This window comes from Nerophis ophidion, linkage group LG22 (genome assembly GCF_033978795.1).
Source record: "Nerophis ophidion isolate RoL-2023_Sa linkage group LG22, RoL_Noph_v1.0, whole genome shotgun sequence".
NCBI classification, from domain to species: Eukaryota; Metazoa; Chordata; class Actinopteri; order Syngnathiformes; family Syngnathidae; genus Nerophis; species Nerophis ophidion.
Window position 1 is genome coordinate 4,197,181 of NC_084632.1, and position 17,502 is coordinate 4,214,682.

The following is a 17,502-nucleotide window of genomic DNA, read 5'->3' on the forward strand; positions in this document are numbered from 1 at the left end:
TTCTAATAACAACCGTGATGCGTACTTTACCCGGGACTTAAAGCTTCTTTATACGGTCTCCACTTTTCTTTCAAGTGAGTTGGAGCCCAATCTGCATGGCAAATACCATAATAAATAAATCACATACCGGTATGCATTTTTTATGTATTTTTTTTGTAATGAACTCAGGGTTTTTGCTGCTCATTTCAAAGTAATTTAATCGATTTTTTTTTACAAATATTAAGCCCTGAAATGGCTTTAAAAAAAAAAAAAGCATTACGTACAGTTGTGATCAAAATTATTCAACCCCCACACAATTTTGGTGTTTTAGCAAGTTGGACATTTATTCTGTATTTAGTTTATAGTCATATCAAATAAAGATGTGTCAAATCGACAAATGCAACTTAAATTGTAACACTGTATTTTACAAAATACCAAAAAAGGACATTTTTCTTAATACCTCATTGACAAAATGATTCAACCCCTTGAAGATCATAACTCTTAAGAACAGAATTTGAATAAGGTCTTTTCAATCAGGTGTTGAAAACACCTGTAGATGTGATTAGAACCATAACGAGCAACAATTAAACTGATTGAAAAAGACTGTGATGCTCAGCTTCTTGTAGATGGTCAATGGTGTATTTGCAACATGGTGAAGTCCAGGGAGTGGTCAAAGAAGTCAAGAGAGGAGGTCATTCCTCTTCATAAGAAAGGATATGGATATAAGAAAATAGCAAAGACATTACACATTCCAAGAGACACAGTTGGGAGCATAATTCACAAGTTTAAAGCTAAAGGCACAGTGGAAACACTACCTGGGCGTGGTAGAAAGAGGATGCTGTGTGCAACTGCTGTCCGGTATTTGAAGCGTACAGTGGTGAAAAACCCCCGGGAAACAGCTGAGGAACTACAACAGGACATTGCAGAGGGGGGGACGCAGGTTTGGTCCCAGACAATACGGCGCACACTACGAGATGAAGGCCTCCATGCCAGAACTCCCACGCACTCCCCACTTCTGACTACCAGGCACATGAAAAATAGACCCCAGTATGCCAAAAATCATCTGGACAAACCCCAAAGGTTTTGGGAAACCGTTCTATGGAGTGATGAGACAAAACTGGAACTCTTTGGGCCTATGAATCAACGTTATGTCTGGAGGAGAAAAAAATGAAGCTTACAAAGAGAAGAACACCTTGCCTACTGTTAAGCATGGTGGGGGGTCAATCATGCTCTGGGCTGTTTCTCTGCCTCAGGTACCGGGAATCTCCAGCGCGTTCAAGGCATTATGAATTCTATTTCCTAGCAGGATATATTAGCTGCAAATGTCATGAAGTCAGTGACGAAGCTGAGGCTTGGGAGACGTTGAATAATTTTGATCACAACTGTACGTCCAGAGGCAATGGGCAATAAAAAAGGCAACAAAACAAACCACCTGACCCAGTTTTTTCAATTTGAGAAAAAAAAAGTGCACTTCGAGATGTTCAATATTTACTGTTTGCTGTTCGTTTACACATTTAGCATAATTTAGTTACTGACCTTTCAATTGCAATTGTAAATATAAAAGTTTTGTAAACCTTTTTTCAAACGTTATCTCCTCTGAGCTCGTTTGTCGTTGAAGGGGTAATTTTTAACTTCCTGTTGATTTTTGCTGAAGGATGTCGATTATTAAAACGTAGGTCTAAGTGAGACCTACATAGAAGTTTTTGTTTCATGTCTTTCCGGCATTGCTACTGGAAGTTACAAGCAATTTTGTTTGTGTTTTCTTCCTAGGAGCAGTTTTTGCTGTGTTTTATTCAAAAATTGCGCTAGAGCGAAATTTTGAGTTTTGGGATTTGTTTTTTTCATTAGATCGCAATCTTCGCCAGACCTGATGTGTGTGCCAAGTTTGGTGACTTTTGAAGCATTTTAAGGGGGTCAAATTACAGCTCAAAGAGGCAAATTTTTTGCGAAAATTTAGCTTTGAATGGGTTTTTGCAAAATTTTTGTTGATTTTTGCCCCGGAAGATACAATTATGAAATCTAGGTCTAAGTCAGACCTACATAGAAGGTTTTGTTTCATGTCTGTACGACATTCCGAACGGAAGTTACAAGCAGTCTGTTTTTTGTTTTTTTTCTAGGGGGCGCTAGAGTGCAATTTTCATTTTTGGGGTTTGGTTACTTAATAAGTTGGGAAGGTTTGCCACACCGACGTGTGTGTCATATTTGGTGAGTTTTGAAGCATGTTAAGGGGGTCAAATTAGGGCGCGAAGGAGCGGAATAATAATAAAACACAGCCGTTTCAATAGGGCCCATGGCAAAGGACTCCTGTGGAGTCCTTTGCCATGGGCCAAGGACCCTAATAATAATAAAACACAGCAGTTTCAATAGGGTCCTTGGCCCATGGCAAAAGACTCCTGTGTAGTCCTTTGCCATGGGCCTGCGGACCCTAATAATAATAAAACACAGCAGTTTCAATAGGGTCCTTGGCCCATGGCAAAGGACTCCTGTGGAGTCCTTTGCCATGGGCCAAGGACCCTAATAATAATAATAATAAAACACAGCCGTTTCAATAGGGTCCTTGGCCCATGGCAAAGGACTCCTGTGTAGTCCTTTGCCATGGGCCTGCGGACCCTAATAATAATAAAACACAGCAGTTTCAATAGGGTACTTGGCCCATTGCAAAGGACTCCTGTGGAGTCCTTTGCAATGGGCCAAGGACCCTAATAATAATAATAAAACACAGCAGTTTCAATAGGGTCCTTGGCCCATTGCAAAGGACTCCTGTGGAGTCCTTTGCAATGGGCCAAGGACCCTAATAATAATAATAATAAAACACAGCAGTTTCAATAGGGTCCTTGGCCCATTGCAAAGGACTCCTGTGGAGTCCTTTGCAATGGGCCAAGGACCCAGGACTCCTGTGGAGTCCTTTGCAATGGGCCAAGGACCCTAATAATAATAATAATAAAACACAGCAGTTTCAATAGGGTCCTTGGCCCATTGCAAAGGACTCCTGTGGAGTCCTTTGCAATGGGCCAAGGACCCTAATAATAATAATAATAAAACACAGCAGTTTCAATAGGGTCCTTGGCCCATTGCAAAGGACTCCTGTGGAGTCCTTTGCAATGGGCCAAGGACCCTAATAATAATAATAATAAAACACAGCAGTTTCAATAGGGTCCTTGGCCCATTGCAAAGGACTCCTGTGGAGTCCTTTGCAAAGGGCCTGGCGGACCCTAAAAATAGCCCAGTATTGAAAGATGTGCGTTCAGGTTTGAAAAAGTTACACGTGTTATTATATCACATGATTACATTACTGCTTAATTTGGCAATTTTATACTATTCAACATCATCGTTTTTAAACTTTGTCTATGCCAGTGGTTCTCAAATGGGGGTACGTGTACCCCTGGGGGTACTTGAAGGTATGCCAAGGGGTACGAGAGATTTTTTTAAATATTCTAAAAATAGCAACAATTCAAAAATCCTTTATAAATATATTCATTGTCTAAAACGTCAACAAAATATGAATGTAAGTTCATAAAGTGTGAAAAGAAATACAACAATGCAATATTCAGTGTTGACAGCTAGATTTTTTGTGGACATTTTCCATAAATGTTGATGTTAAAATTTCTTTTTTTGTGAAGAAATGAAGTTGATGAATCCAGATGGATCTCTATTACAATCCCCAAAGAGGGCACTTTAAGTTGATGATTACTTCTATGTGGAGAAATCTGCATTTATAATTGAATTAAATGAGGGTACGTGTACCCCTGGGGGTACTTGAAGGTATGCCAAGGGGTACGAGAGATCTTTAGAAAAATATTCTAATAATAACAACAATTCAAAAATCCTTTATAAACATACTTATTGAACATTACTTCAACAAAATATGAATATAAGTTCATAAAGTGTGAAAAGAAATACAACAATGTAATATTCAGTGTTGACAGCTTGATTTTTTGTGGACATGTTCCATAAATATTGATGTTAAAGATTTCTTTTTTTGTTAAGAAATGTTTAGAATGAAGTTCCTGAATCCAGATGGATCTCTATTACAATCCCCAAAGTTTAAGTTGATGATTACTTCTATGTAAAGAAACTTTTATTTATAATTGAATTACTTGTTTATTTTTCAACAACTTTGACATATTTTTATATCTTTTTTCCCAAAGAGTTCAAGAAAGAGCACTACAAATGAGCAATATTTTGCACTGTTATACAATTTAATGAATCATAAACTGATGACATAGTGCTGTATTTTACTTCTTTATCCTTTTTTTTTCAACCAAAGATGCTTTGCTCTAATTAGGGAGTACTTGAATTAAAAAAAAATGTTCACAGGGGGTACATCACTGAAAAAAGGCTGAGAACCACTGCTCTATGCGGACAGTTGTTACATTTTAAAAAGTGTTCAATTACATACCTTTGATTGATTAAAACTTTTATTAGTAGATTGCACAGTACAGTACATATTCCGTACAATTGACCACTAAATAAGTTTTTCAACTTGTTAAAGTTCATTAATTCATGGTTGCTGCAGGAACCCTGAGAACTTTACTCATCTTTAACATCCTCAATGTGCATTTGAGTATTTTTTTTTTCTTCTCACTCCACCTAATGAAACCAGTTTGGCGAAAAAACCTGTTTTAATGCGCGCCTTCAGCTGTGTGCGTATGAAAATTAGTAACCGCAATCAAGCGACGCTGGAGCATTAAGTGACGATGTCTGCAGACTGACAACCATGTTTATTTCACGATTCCAGCGCTCAGTGAAACAAGAAGACTTAGACTTCCTTTTTATTGTCGTTCAAATTTGAACTTTACAGCAGAGATAAGAACGACATTTCGTTACATAAGCTAGTGCAGGATGACAAAAAAAAAAGCAATAAGGTGCATATATAATTAAATATATATATATATAAATATATACAGTGGGGCAAAAAAGGTATATAGTCAGCCACCGACTGTGCAAGTTCTCCCACTTAAAATGATGACAGAGGTCTGTAATTTTCATCATAGGTACACTTCAACTGTGAGAGACAGAATGTGGACAAACAATCCAGGAATTCTCATTGTAGGAATTTTAAAGAATTTATATGTAAGTTATGCTGGAAAATAAGTATTTGGTCAACCATTCAAAGCTCTCACTGATGGAAGGAGGTTTTGGCTCCAAATCTCACGTTACATGGCCCCATTCATTCTTTCCTTAACACGGATCAATCGTCCTGTCCCCTTAGCAGAAAAACAGCCCCAAAGCATGATGTTTCCACCCCCATGCTTCACAGTAGGTGTGGTGTTCTTGGGATGCAACTCAGTATTCTTCTTCCTCCAAACATGACAAGTTGAGTTTATACCAAAATGGATACATGGATGATACAGCAGAGGATTGGGAGAAAGTCATGTGGTCAGATGAAACCAAAATACAACTGGTATAAACTCAACTCGTCGTGTTTGGAGGAAGAAGAATACTGAGTTGCATCCCAAGAACACCATACCTACTGTGAAGCATGGGGGTGGAAACATCATGCTTTGAGGCTGTTTTTCCGCTAAGGGGACAGGACGATTGATCCGTGTTAAGGAAAGAATGAATGGGGCCATGTATCGGGAGATTTGGAGCCAAAACCTCCTTCCATCAGTTAGAACCAAATACTTATTTTCCACCATAATTTACAAATTAAAGCTGCAAGCAGCGTTGCTCGGGTCCGCCTTTGGCCTCTGCCAAACCCTGGTCTAAGTCAGACCTACATAGAGGTCTTTGTTTCATGTCTCTACGACATTCCTAACAGAAGTTACAAGCAGTTTTGTCTGGGTTTTTTCCTAGGGGGCGCTGGAGCGCAATTTTGACTTTTGGGGTTTGGTTTTTTATTAGATGGCAATTTTCGCCAGTCCTGATGTGTGTGTAAAATTTGGTGAGTTTTGAAGCATGTTAAGGGGGTCAAATTATCGATCAGCGTTTCTGGATGTTGTTGATAAATGGCTTTCGCTTGGCATAGTAAGTGAATTATATTTATGTAGCGCTTTTCTCAAGTGACTCAAAGCGCTTTTACATAGTGACACCCAATATCTAAGTTACATTTAAACCAGTGTGGGTGGCACTGGGAGCAGGTGGGTAAAGTGTCTTGCTCAAGGACACAACGGCAGTGACTAGGATGGCAGAAGCGGGAATCGAACCTGCAACCCTCAAGTTGCTGGCACGGCCACTCTACCAACCGAGCCATACTGAGTTGCATCCCAAGAACACCACACCTACTGTGAAGCATGGGGGTGGAAACATCGTGCTTTGGGGCTGTTTTTCTGCTAAGGGGACAGGACGATTGATCCGTGTTAAGGAAAGAATGAATGGGGCCATGTATCCTGAGATTTTGAGCCAAAACCTCCTTCCATCAGTTAGAACCAAATACTTATTTTCCACCATCATTTACAAATTAAAGCTGCAAGCAGCATTGGTCGGGTCCGCCTTTGGCCGCTGCCAAGCCCTGGTCTAAGTCAGACCTACATAGAGGTCTTTGTTTCATGTCTCTATGACATTCCTAACAGAAGTTACAAGCAGTTTTGTCTGGGTTTTTTCCTAGGGGGCGCTGGAGCGCAATGTTGACTTTTGGGGTTTGGTTTTTTATTAGATGGCAATTTTCGCCAGTCCTGATGTGTGTGTAAAATTTGGTGAGTTTTGAAGCATGTTAAGGGGGTCAAATTATCGATCAGCGTTTCTGGATGTTGTTGATAAATGGCTTTCGCTTGGCATAGTAAGTGAATTATATTTATGTAGCGCTTTTCTCATGTGACTCAAAGCGCTTTTACATAGTGACACCCAATATCTAAGTTACATTCAAACCAGTGTGGGTGGCACTGGGAGCAGGTGGGTAAAGTGTCTTGCCCAAGAACACAACGGCAGTGACTAGGATGGCAGAAGCGGGAATCGAACCTGCAACCCTCAAGTTGCTGGCACGAGATGATTAAATTATGACGCGTTCAAGAGTCTTACGGCCTGAGGGAAGAAGCTGGAGGTTCTGCTTCGGAGGCTGCGGAACCTTTTTTTAGAGTCCAGCAGTGAAAACAGTGAAAGCAAAAAGAAGAGGACACAATAAACTTTTACTGTCAAAACAAAACAAAAACAGCTGCAATATATTGAGAGTATAAATTGGACAACATGGTAATTATTCAGAAATAGCTTAGTTATAAACCTGAGGCGCATGTGATATTAACTTAGATGCAATTAGAAAAGCCTTCTAAAAAGTATTGTTTTCATGCATGTTGTTTATACTTTCCTTTAATTGGCCGTCAACAAAGGGAGGGGGGAGGGGTCCCGCCCGTCATGGAGCCGAGCTGGTTGGCCGACATACCTCACATTACTCGCTCCACGCCTGGCGTGTGGGAACACCGCCGCCGTGCCCACATCGCCAAAAATTGCCCGCTCGGCAGAAGCCCGCGTGGGACCTGGTGGGTGTTTTTTTTTGTTCTTTGGCACACACGTTGCACACACGACCAGAAACAATGACTGAAATTTCTGAACCGACAAATTCCCAGGCAAAGTTTCTAGCGGTGCGGGCAACAGAAGAGCCGGCGCCTCCGACGCTTCCTGCGGAGACGGGCGACAAAGGTTAGGCTGCATGCAGGGGTCAACTAGTGTGTGTGTGTGTGTGTGTGTGTGTGTGTGTGTGTGTGTGTGTAGAGGCGACTCACCCGCCATCCGGATCAACCTCCGTGATGATCCAGAAGAAGTGTGTCCGTCCCAGGTGAGTGTTTTTCACTTTGTGTCTCACCTGGCAGCTCCGGCGTGAGTGCAGCCGTCTATCAAGGCGAGGACGCCGTGTTGAGACATGATGACACACCCACCTGGCGGAGAGAGAGAGAGACAGGTACACGCCCCCTTTCCTTCCACTCCTTGGCTTTCCGTCCATCAGGTGGTTCTGCAATGGGCTGCAAAATAGGAAAAAGGCATCAATTGTGTCGTACGAACCACATGTATAAAAAAAACAAACGTTGCCTTTATTTTGATGACTTTGTTGTAGTTGTAGTTTATCTGTCGTTTTTATTTGAAAACAACAACAACAAAAAACCCCCCGAGGTGCCTCTGCAGGAAAAACCGGTAGGCAGTCAGGAACTATTTGGTCGCAACACGTGCGATTGGAAAAACGCTGCAAATGCCCAAAAAAAAAGTGCATTAGGGAAATGCTGCGAGTTCACGGAACAAAATGGAATCAAGCCAGAATATTTTTTATTTATTTGTGTTTTTTTATTTTGGCTATCATTCACAATCCTTATGTAAGACAAGAACATTCTTTTCTTTTTGTAGGCCTTCTGTCAATCAATGTTTACTTATGTAGACCTAAATCACGAGTGTCTCAAAGGGCTGCACGATCCACAACAATATCCTCGGTTCAGATCCCACATCAGGGCAAGGAAAAACTCAACCCAATAGTACAATGAGAAACCTTGGAGAGGACCTCAGATGTGGGGGACCAGTGTGAGAGTCCAGTCCATAGTGGATCTTACATAATAGTGAGAGTCCAGTCCATAGTGGATCTTACATAATAGTGAGAGTCCAGTCCATAGTGGATCTAAAATAATATTATGAGAGTCCAGTCCATAGTGGATCTAACATAATAGTGAGAGTCCAGTCCATTGTGAATCTAACATAATAGTGAGAGTCCAGTCCATTGTGGATCTAACATAATAGTGAGAGTCCAGTCCATAGTGAATCTTACATAATATTATGAGAGTCTAGTCCATAGTGGATCTAATATAATAGTGAGAGTCCAGTCCATAGTGGATCTAACATAATAGTGAGAGTCCAGTCCATAGTGGATCTAATATAATAGTGAGAGTCCAGTCCATAGTGGATCCAACATAATAGTGAGAGAGTCCAGTCCATAGTGGATCTAACATAATAGTGAGAGTCCAGTCCGTAGTGGATCCAACATAATAGTGTGGGAGTCCAGTCCATAGTGGATCTAACATAATAGTGTGGGAGTCAAGTCCATAGTGGATCTAACATAATAGTGTGAGAGTTCAGTCCATAGTGGATCTAACATAATAGTGAGAGTCCAGTCCATTGTGGGTCTAACATAATAGTGAGAGTCCAGTCCATAGTGGATCTAACATAATAGTGAGAGTCCAGTCCATAGTGGATCTAACATAATAGTGAGAGTCCAGTCCATAGTGGATCTAACATAATAGTGTGAGAGTCCAGTCCATTCTGGATTTAACACAATAGTGAGAGTCCAGTCCATAATTGATCTAACATAATAGTGAGAGTCCAGTCCATAGTGGATCTAACATAATAGTGTGAGAGTTCAGTCCATAGTGGATCTAACATAATAGTGAGAGTCCAGTCCATAGTGGATCTAACATAATAGTGAGAGTCCAGTCCATAGTGGATCTAACATAATAGTGAGAGTCCAGTCCATAGTGGATCTAACATAATAGTGAGAGTCCATTCCATAGTGGATCTAACATAATAGTGGGAGTCCAGTCCATAGTGGATCTAACATAATAGTGAGAGTCCAGTCCATAGTGGATCTAACATAATAGTGTGAGAGTCCAGTCCATTCTGGATTTAACACAATAGTGAGAGTCCAGTCCATAATTGATCTAACATAATAGTGTGAGAGTCCAGTCCATAATGGATCTAACATAATAGTGAGAGTCCAGTCCATAGTGGATCTAACATAATAGTGAGAGTCCAGTCTATAGTGGATCTAGCATGATAGTGAGAGTCCAGTCCATAGTGGATCTAACATAATAGTGTGAAAGTCCAGTCCATAGTGGATCTAACATAATAGTGTGAAAGTCCAGTCCATAGTGGATCTAACATAATAGTGAGAGTCCAGTCTATAGTGGATCTAGCATGATAGTGAGAGTCCAGACGATAGTTGATCTAACATAATAGTGAGAGTCCAGTCCATAGTGGATCTAACATAATAGTGTGAAAGTCCAGTCCATAGTGGATCTAACATAATAGTGTGAAAGTCCAGTCCATAGTGGATCTAACATAATAGTGAGAGTCCAGTCCATAGTGGATCTAACATAATAGTGAGAGTCCAGTCCATAGTGGATCTAACATAATAGTGTGAAAGTCCAGTCCATAGTGGATCTAACATAATAGTGAGAGTCCAGTCTATAGTGGATCTAACATAATAGTGAGAGTCCAGTCCATAGTGGGCCAGCAGGAGACCATCCCGAGCAGAGACAGGTCAGCAGTGCAGAGATGTCCCCGACCGATGCACACACGAGCGGTCCATCCTGGTCCCGACTTTTGACAGCCAGCGCTTAATCCATGGCCACTGAACAAAATGAAAATATGTTTGAAGTGGCCCCAAGAGAAGTCCAACTGTGTATCTGCGGTATAGAAGATGGCCAGAAGGAAGTTGGTAGAATGAAAAGGTTCAGCACTACAAACAAAAACAAAAGTGGTAATAATTAGTTGTTCGATGATACTTTAAAGTCTTTAATCCGCCTGGATAACTTCTGTTGTCTTCTGTGAATTTGCTGCATTTTTCTTATGTTCTGTCTTTGTTTTGTTTTGTTTTTTTAATTTGCAACCATTTTTCTTGTGCATTTGTTACCGACGTCACACTCGCTTGGCGCTGTTGCTCTAGTTTCACTTTCGCTCCTTAAAAGCCGCCTCCGCCCTCTTAATACTTGCAAACTTTGTAGCTGGCTGTCCGCGGGACTATCTGCATTATAAATAAAGATCACAGACATGCTGACAACGCTCCAGACAATGGCGTGTGTTTAGTTTACATCCGGTTTCGGTAGCGCGGTTTTCAGTGATGAAAGTATTTTTCCGTGGTCAAGTTTTCGGTACATAACTTGTCAATAGTGCGTAAATAATTTGCTACATATATCAATTCATACTGTAACGACCATTTGATATTCATGTTTTGTGTTTGTCTTTTGGATTTGATGTCAGTTTTTCCCATGTTTGCAAACACACCGTCCATGTCTGAAAGGTGATTGGCGGACAACAAGGAAGTTAAAGTACCAATGATCGTCAGACACACACTAGGTGTGGCGAAATTATTGTCTGCATTTGACCCATCCCATTGTTCACCCCCTGGGAGGTGAGGGGAGCAGTGAGCAGCAGCGGTGGCCGTGCCCGGGTATTTGTTCTGTTGTGTTTATGTCGTGTTACTGTGCGTATGTTCTCCCGAAATGTGTTTGTCATTCTTGTTTGGTGTGGGCTCACAGTGTGGCGCATATTTGTAACAGCGTTAAAGTGGTTTATACGGCCACCCTCAGTGTGACCTGTATGGCTGTTGATCAAGTATGCATTGCATTCACTCGTGTGTGTGAAAAGCCGTAGATATTATGTGATTGGGCCGGCACGCAAATGCAGTGCCTTGAAGGCACGCCCCCCCGATATTGTTGTCCGGGTGGAAATCGGGAAAAATTGAGGAGAATGGTTTCCCCGGGAGATTTTCGGGAGGGGCACTGAAATTCGGGAGTGTCCCGGGAAAATGGGGAGGGTTGGCAAGTATGACTGGGAGACGCAACTGCTCTGTACTTCTCCCTAGGTCCTTGTACTACTCTGTACAGCGGCCTTTTAAAAAGTCATACATTTTACTTTTTGAAACCGATACCGATCATTTCCATCCATCCATCTTCTTCCGCTTATCCGAGGTCGGGTCGCGGGGGCAGCAGCCTAAACAGGGAAACCCAGACTTCCCTCTCCCCAGCCACTTCGTCCAGCTCTTCCCGGGGTATCCTGAGGCGTTCCCAGATTAGCCGGGAGACATAGTCTTCCCAACGTGTCCTGGGTCTTCCCCGTGGCCTCCTACCGGTCGGACGTGCCCTAAACACCTCCCTAGGGAGGCGTTCGGGTGGCATCCTGACCAGATGCCCGAACCACCTCATCTGGCTCCTCTCCATGTGGAGGAGCAGCGGCTTTACTTTGAGTTCCTCCCGGATGGCAGAGCTTCTCACCCTATCTCTAAGGGAGAGACCCGCCACACGGCGGCGGAAACTCATTTTGGCCGATCATTTCCGATACTACATTTAAAACATTTATCGGCCGATGTTATTGGACATCTCTACTCACAACCTACCGGTCTCAGGGCAGACACTATAACCACTGAGTAGGAAGTGTTGTTGTGTGTCCGGGGAAGTGCGGACTTACGGCGACGAAAGTGTTTGCATGGGAGGTAAAACCTGTTGGAATTGTACCGTTATCATAAGATTGGCAATAAAAGTTAAAAAATAGCGTCAGACTTTGTGATTTCTTATAGGGGCTACGATACATTATATCAATCAATCAATGTTTATTTATATAGCCCCAAATCACAAATGTCTCAAAGGACTGCACAAATCATTACGACTACAACATCCTCGGAAGAACCCACAAAAGGGCAAGGAAAACTCACACCCAGTGGGCAGGGAGAATTCACATCCAGTGGCACGCCAGTGACAATGCTGACTATGAGAAACCTTGGAGAGGACCTCAGATGTGGGCAACCCCCCCTCTCTATTGCTTTAATTTGTTTTTGCAAGAGAGAAAAAAACGTTCTTTCAAGGTGTGGCAGTAATAAAAATGCCAAAGTGTCAATTACATCACGAGGAAACTCTGAATCGGACAAACTAATAACACAAACAAATAATAAATAGCTGCAGCCTGGCAGTAATTCCTATTCGCGTTTGTTTTATGGTGTTTTTTTTTTTTTGCTTTTGTATCATTTCGGTGTTTTAACGTGTTGCCTCCTCTAACGGAGAAATGAGTGTTTGCCCAATAATGTATCTAAAAAGTCCACAACATGTCAAGGACACCTGTTTAATAGGCCCCGCCCTTCCTCATTTCACAATAAACGGCCTTAATTGCCACATTTAGCCCGCTTTGCACACATGTAATAGTTGTGGCAATGTTCTTTGTCCCTGCTAGACTTGGAGACATGCAGCTGGGAGTCCTCGCACGGTGTTATAAAAAAAAAAAAACGTTTGGCCAGGGGGGGTGAGCGTGCCGGCTGTGCCTGATGCAGGAATGATATCCGACTGGTTGGAGCAGCACGCGGGCCAACATTGGAAGGGAGTCGACCTTGGACGCCTGACAAGGCAATTATCAGGTGCTTTGTTTAAGCTTGCAAAAAAAGACATACTGTGAGAAGAGCATCGTTTATTTGAAGGCTGGGCAATGGATGCCATGCTCTTACAAACCCCGTTTCCATGTGAGCTAGCACGTCCTTTTCAACCCATATTCAGTTGAATGTGCTACAAAGACAAGATATTTGATGTCCAAACTTATAAACTTTATTTATAAACTTACAATTTCATGGCTGCACCATGTGCCAAAGTAATTGGGAAAGGGCATGTTCACCACTGTGTTACATCACCTTTTCTTTTAACAACACTCAATAAACGTTTGGGAACTGAGGAAACTAATTGTTGAAGCTTTGAAAGTGGAATTCTTTCCCATTCTTGTTTTATGTAGAGCTTCAGTCCTTCAACAGTCCGCTGTTGTATTTTATGCTTCACACTGTAAAAAATCGAAACATTGAATGTGTAGGCAATGGTGTAACATCTATAATAAATATCTACAAACCCTGTTTCCATATGAGTTGGGAAATTGTGTTAGATGTAAATATAAACAGAATACAATGATTTGCAAATCCTTTTCAACCCATATTCAGTTGAATATGCTACAAAGACAACATATTTGATGTTCAAACTCATAAACTTTATTTATTTTTTGGGCAAATAATAATTAACTTAGAATTTCATGGCTGCAACAAGTGCCAAAGTAGTTGGGAAAGGGCATGTTCACCACTGTGTTACATCACCTTTTCTTTTAACAACACTCAATAAATGTTTGGGAACTGAGGAAACTAATTGTTGAAGCTTTGAAAGTAAAATTCTTTCTCATTCTTGTTTTATGTAGAGCTTCAGTCCTTCAACAGTCCGGGGTCTCCGCTGTCGTATTTTACGCTTCATTATCACCTTAAAACTCATCTGTATACTCTAGCCTTTAAATAGACCTCCTTTTTAGACCAGTTGATCTGCCGCTTCTTTTCTTTTTTCTCCTATGTCCCCCCCTCCCTTCTGGAGGGGGTCCGGTCCGATGACCATGGATGAAGTACTGGCTGTCCAGAGTCGAGACCCAGGATGGACCGCTCGCCTGTGTATCGGTTGGGGACATCTCTACGCTGCTGATCCGCCTCCGCTTGAGATGGTTTCCTGTGGACGGGACTCTCGCTGCTGTCTTGGATTCGCTTGAACTGAACTCTCGCGGCTGTGTTGGAGCCACTATGGATTGAACTTTCACAGTATCATGTTAGACCCGCTCGACATCCATTGCTTTCGGTCCCCTAGAGGGGGGGGGGTTGCCCACATCTGAGGTCCTCTCCAAGGTTTCTCATAGTCAGCATTGTCACTGGCGTCCCACTGGATGTGAATTCTCCCTGCCCACTGGGTGTGAGTTTTCCTTGCCCTTTTGTGGGTTCTTCCGAGGATATTGTAGTCGTAATGATTTGTGCAGTCCTTTGAGACATTTGTGATTTGGGGCTATATAAATAAACATTGATTGATCATTGATTGATTCATAATGCTCCACACATTTTCCATGGGAGACAGGTATGGACTGCAGGCGGGCCAGGTAAGTACCCGCAGTCTTTTTTTTACGAAGCCACGCTGTTGTAACACGTGCTGAATGTGGCTTGGCATTGTCTTGCTGAAATAAGCAGGGGCGTCCATGAAAAAGAGGGCGCTTAGATGGCAGCATATGTTGTTCCAAAACCTGTATGTACCTTTCAACATTAATGGTGCCTTCACAGATGTGTAAGTTACCCATGCCTCGGGCACTAATGCACCCCCATACCATCACAGATGCTGGCTTTTCCACTTTGCGTCGATAACAGTCTGGATGGTTCGCTTCTCTTTTGGTCCGGATGACACAATGTCGAATATTTCCAAAAACAATTTGAAATGTGGACTCGTCAGACCACAGAACACTTTTACACTTTGCATCAGTCCATCTTAGATGATCTCGGGCCCAGAGAAGACGACGGCGTGTCTGGATGTTGTTGATAAATGGCTTTCGCTTTGCATAGTAGAGCTTTAACTTTCACTTACAGATGTAGCGACCAACTGTATTTAGTGACAGTGTTTTTCTGAAGTGTTCCTGATCCCATGTGGTGATATCCTTTAGAGATTGATGTCGGTTTTTGATACAGTGCCGTCTGAGGGATGGAAGGTCACGGTCATTCAATGTTGGTTTCCGGCCATGCCGCTTATGTGGAGTGATTTCTCCAGATTCTCTGAACCTTTTGATGATATTATGGAGCGTAGATGTTGAAATCCCTAAATTACTTGCAATTGCACTTTGAGAAAGGTTGTTCTTAAACTGTTTGACTATTTGCTCACACAGTTGTGGACAAAGGGGTGTACCTCGCCCCATCCTTTCTTGTGAAAGACTGAGCATTTTTTGGGGAAGCTGTTTTTATAGCCAATCATGGCACCCACCTGTTCCCAATTAGCCTGCACACCTGTGGGGATGTTCCAAATAAGTGTTTGATGAGCATTCCTCAACTTTATCAGTATTTATTGCCACCTTTCCCAACTTCTTTGTCACGTGTTGCTGGCATCAAATTCTAAAGTTAATGATTATTTGCAAAAGAAAAAATGTTTATGAGTTTGAACATCAAATATGTTGTCTTTGTAACATATTCAACTGAATATGGCTTGAAAAGGATTTGCAAATCATTGTATTCTGTTTATATTTACATCTAACACAATTTCCCAACTCATATGGAAACGGGGTTTGTGTATATATATATATATATATATATCCCCATATATATATTAATGTTTATGTACCGTTCTAAACAGTGGGGCAAAACAGTATTTAGTCAGCCAGCGATTGTGCAAGTTCTCCCACTTAAAATGATGACAGAGGTCTGTCATTTTCATCATAGGTACACTTCAACTGTGAGAGACAGAATGTGGAAACAAAATCCAGGAATTCACATTGTAGGAATTTTAAAGAATTTATTTGTAAATTATGGTGGAAAATAAGTATTTGGTCAACCATTCAAATCTCTCACTGATGGAAGGAGGTTTTGGCTCAAAATCTCACGATACATGGCCCCATTCATTCTTTCCTTAACACGGATCAATCATCCTGTCCCCTTAGCAGAAAAACAGCACCAAGCATGATGTTTCCACCACCATGCTTCACAGTAGGTTTGGTGTTCTTGGGATGCAACTCAGTATTCTTCTTCCTCCAAACACCACCAGTTGAGTTTATACCAAAAAGTTCTATTTTGGTTTCATCTGACCACATGACATTCTACCAATCCTCTGCTGTATCATCCATGTATCCATTTTGGTATAAACTCAACTCGTGGTGTTTGGAGGAAGAAGAATACTGAGTTGCATCCCAAGAACACCAAACCTACTGTGAAGCATGGGGGTGGAAACATCATGCTTTGGGGCTGTTTTTCTGCTAAGGGGACAGGACGATTGATCCGTGTTAAGGAAAGAATGAATGGGGCCATGTATCGTGAGATTTGGAGCCAAAACCTTCTATCAGTGAGAGCTTTGAATGGTTGACCAAATACTTATTTTCCACCATAATTTACAAATAAATTCTTTAAAATTCCAATAAGGTGAATTCCTGGATTTTTCACATTCTGTCTCTCACAGTTGAAGTGTACCTATGATGAAAATTACAGACCTCTGTCATCATTTAAGTGGGAGAACTTGCACAATCGCTGGCTGACTAAATACTTTTTTGCCCCACTGTATATATATGTATATATATATATATGTATGGTTATACTACTCCAATATAACATCATGTTTTAGTAATCATCAGTATTATTATATTTAATAATAGTGATAATTATTAACATTATTATAATTAAAAAATAATTGTACTACTTAGAATGACCACTAGATGTCAGTTTCTTGCTAATGTTGTCTTTTAACAGGTGCAATGTACAGTAGTAATACAATATTTCTCAGTAGTAGTACAACACTCGCTTAAATATTCATGCTGTTTACTTAATGATCATAATAGCAATAATACAAACAACCAGTATGTTAGTGGCCTGACCACGTTGTTGTATATTATCACAGTACTGTATACAGTATTATCACAGTACTGTATACAGTATTACCACAGTACTGTATACAGTATTACCACAGTACTGTATACAGTATTACCACAGTACTGTATACAGTATTATCACAGTACTCACAAGACACATTTAGTATAGTAATAAGTTTAGTAAATCCACACACTGATTTAGATAGTTACTACTGTACAATATTCACGATGAGATTAACAGTGTTTTAGTGTGATGCTTTCCTGCACACACACACACACACACACACACACACACACACACACACACACACACGCAGTACAGTACAAAGTGTTTTTACAGTAAAAGTGAAGTGTTTATGAGAGACAGAGAGATGTTTGGGGGTGAGAGGAGGACCAAGATGTGATGGAGTTATTACAGGAAAGGGTGGATCTGATCCAATCGGACTGACAGATCTCATTTGTTTACAAACCCACTTCCTCTTTCTCCAAATATGGTCAAATACTTTGCTAATT

General features: G+C 41.3%; 1 protein-coding gene and 1 long non-coding RNA gene across 3 annotated transcripts in view; one reads left to right on the forward strand and one right to left on the reverse strand.

Annotated features, from left to right (window-relative positions):
* Positions 1–296: 296 nt before the first annotated feature.
* LOC133540454 (uncharacterized) lies at positions 297–7,756 on the reverse strand. Its single transcript, XR_009803638.1, has 2 exons — positions 7,635–7,756; positions 297–7,530 (listed from the first exon to the last, which is right to left on the reverse strand). It is a non-coding gene; the product is annotated as an uncharacterized LOC133540454 (long non-coding RNA).
* LOC133540453 (claudin-1) overlaps positions 7,313–17,502 on the forward strand; it is a 30,584-nt gene continuing 20,394 nt past the window's right edge. Inside the window, exons 1-4 of one of the 2 annotated variants that reach the window (XM_061883063.1) lie at positions 7,313–7,391; positions 7,479–7,551; positions 7,722–7,810; positions 12,829–13,009. The gene's annotated coding sequence lies outside the window, so the exon portion shown is untranslated. The remainder of the gene's footprint in view (positions 7,392–7,478; positions 7,552–7,721; positions 7,811–12,828; positions 13,010–17,502) is intronic. The other variant, XM_061883064.1, reaches the window with a different exon arrangement.